Below are 3,362 nucleotides of genomic sequence, written 5' to 3'. Positions count from 1 at the left end.
GGCCCGCTATCAGTAACCTTTCAGGACAGACAAACAAAGGATACCATGCATGCATGCACTGTTTAGATGACACTGAAAGTATATACCTGGACGAATGCAGGCAGAATGTGTACCTGGGCCATTGTCGATTTCTTCCGACCAACCATCAATGCTGAAAGAAAGGCTAGCATTTCAAAGGTGAGGCAGATCACCGGAAGAAGCCCGCCATGCGTACCGGTGATCACGTACTTGCTATGGTCAATGATTTACACTACGTAATCTTTGGAAAGGGTCCCGGTGGACTAGCTGTTCCGAATGACGCTGAGGGACACGCACCCATGTGGAAGAAGAAATCTATATTTTGGGACCTACCCTACTGGAAAGACCTAGAGGTCCGCTCCTCAATCGACGTGATGCACGTGACGAAGAACCTTTGCGTGAACCTGCTAGGCTTCTTGGGCGTGTATGGGAAGACAAAAGATACACCTAAGGCACGGGAGGACCTGCAACGTTTGCACGAAAAAGACGGCAAGCCTCCGAAGCAGTATAAAGGTCCTGCCAGCTATGCTCTTACGAAAGAAGAGAAAGAAATCTTCTTTGAATGCCTGCTCAGTATGAAGGTCACGACTGGCTTCTCGTCGAATATAAAGGGAATAATAAATATGCCAGAGAAAAAGTTTCAGAACCTAAAGTCTCATGACTGCCACATGATTATGACGCAACTGCTTCCGGTTGCATTGAGGGGGCTTCTACCGGAAAACGTCTGATTAGCCATTGTGAAGCTATGTGCATTCCTCAATGCAATCTCTCAGAAGGTGATCGATCCAGAAATCGTACCAAGGCTAAGGAGTGATGTGGCGCAATGTCTTGTCAGTTTCGAGCTGGTGTTCCCACCATCCTTCTTCAATATCATAACGCACGTCCTAGTTCATCTAGTCGACGAGATTGTCATCCTGGGGCCCGTATTTCCACACAATATGTTCCCCTTTGAGAGGTTCATGGGAGTCCTAAAGAAATATGTCTGTAACCGCGCTAGGCCAGAAGGAAGCATCTCCATGGGCCATCAAACAGAGGATGTTATCGGGTTTTGTGTTGACTTCATTCCTGGCCTCAAGAAGATAGGTCTCCCTAAATCGTGGTATGAGGGGAGACTGACTAGAAAAGGCACTCTTGGAAGAGACTCAATAATATGCAGGGACGGATATTCTTGGTCTCAAGCACACTACACAGTTCTACAGAACTCTACCTTGGTGACCCCGTATGTCGATGAACACAAGAACAGTCTGTGCTCCAAACACCCGGAGCAGTGCGACGATTGGATTACATGTGAACACATCAGGACTTTCAGCAGTTGGTTGGAAACATGTCTCAGAGGTGACAACACTGTTTGTGATGAGTTGTACTTGTTGTCCAGGGGACCATCTTTGACTGTATTGACTTACAAAGGATACGAGATAAATGGGAATGCATTTTACACGATCGCCCAAGATCAAAAGAGCACCAACCAAAACAGCGGTGTCCGCTTTGATGCAGCAACCGAGAGCAGAAAGGACACATATTATGGTTACGTAGTGGACATATGGGAACTTGACTATGGACCTGATTTTAAGGTCCCTTTGTTTAAGTGCAAATGGGTCAATCTGTTAGGCGGCGGGGTACAGGTAGACCCACAGTACGGAATGACAACAGTGGATCTGAAAAATCTTGGGTACACTGACGAACCGTTCGTCCTAGCCAATGATGTGGCACAGGTTATCTATGTGAAGGACATGTCTACCAAACCGAGAAAAAGAAAAGATAAGGAAGCGAATACATCATACGATGAGCCAAAGCGCCACATAGTTCTTTCAGGAAAAAGGGACATCCTGGGAGTGGACGGCAAGACAGACATGTCTGAAGATTATGAAAAGTTTCATGAAATTCCTCCCTTCAATGTCAAGGCTGACCCAAGCATCCTGATAAACAATGAAGATTATCCATGGTTACGGCGCAATAAGCAAATGACACAAGCGAAGAAAAAGTGAAGACTTTCTCCCGCAACTATTATGATGATACCATGCCAACTTTGTAACACACGAACATGCTACCATTGTCCGTTTTGTACATGCACATGCTATGTGGGTGAAATTATGATACCATGCCAACTTTCAACTTTTTCAGAGTTCATTTGAAATGCTTTCATGTCTTATGGTTCGGCCCTCGTAATACCATGACCATTAGTCCCTGGCCCATGCCAACTTTCAACTTTCAACTTTCTAAAACTAATGGCACTAACAGAAAGTTTATAATTTTGCTCCTCGCCCCTGGTCCATGACCATTAGTCCCGGTTTGTGCCACAAACCAGGACTAAAGGGTTGGTCCTTGTTGCGGGCAGAGTTTAGTCCCACCTCGCCAACCGAAGGGGGCTCACACCGGTTTATAAGCCCTTCCCTCTCTGCCTTGTTGAGCTCCTCTCAAAGTGAAAATAGATGCCCTAATAGAGAAAAGTTTAACCTAAATTCATAGTGAATTTCTCTGAAATTCATAGAAATTTACTAGGAATTTAGGTTGAATTTTCTCTATAAGCGCATATATTCTCATTTTTTAGTAAGTTAATCACAAACTTGTGATTCAAACAATTTTCAAATAATTCAAATTTTAACTATTCAAATTTGAAAACTAATGGCACTAACAGAAAATTTATAATTTTTCTAAAACTAATGGCACTAACAGAAAGTTTATAATTTTGCTAACCTAAAAGCAAACAGAATTAAAAATTAAAACAAAACACAAAAGAAAATAAATAATCAAAAAAACAAATCAAAAAAACAGGAAAAACTATTTTTATAGTAAAGTTAATCACAAAATAAAATAAATAAAGCAACAAAGAAAACAAAAAAACAAAAAAAGTGTTTTCAAATTTGAAAACTAACGACACTAACAGAAAGTTTATAATTTTTCTAAAAATAGAAGCAAAAAGAATTAAAAAATAAAGCAAAAAACAAAAGAAAATAAATAATGCAGAAAACAAAACAAAAAACTGGAAGAAAATTAAATATAGCAACAATAAGTATTTTGTTGTAAGTAGAAACAAAAAAACAAAAAAAACTGCCACCTACTGGGCACCCACGGCCTGAATACGACTAGAAACCCTACCATGGGCCAGGATTCAGGCCCGCAGGAGGCCCAGTAGGCCCACAGGCACACATTGCACGGTTAGGCCCGAAAGCCTACTTTAAAGAGGAGCTCGAGAGGGAAGGGGCACCGCACCTTATAAACAGGTGCGGCTCCCTCTCAACTAGCGAGGTGGGACTAAACATTTGGGCGCGGGGCCGCACAAGGCCTTTGGTCCCGGTTGGTGGCACCAACCGGGACTAAAGGGGGCATTGGTCACAGTTGGCACC

Source organism: Triticum dicoccoides, chromosome 1A (assembly GCF_002162155.2).
Source record: "Triticum dicoccoides isolate Atlit2015 ecotype Zavitan chromosome 1A, WEW_v2.0, whole genome shotgun sequence".
In the NCBI taxonomy this organism is placed as follows: Eukaryota; Viridiplantae; Streptophyta; class Magnoliopsida; order Poales; family Poaceae; genus Triticum; species Triticum dicoccoides.
This window is presented reverse-complemented; position numbering follows the sequence as displayed.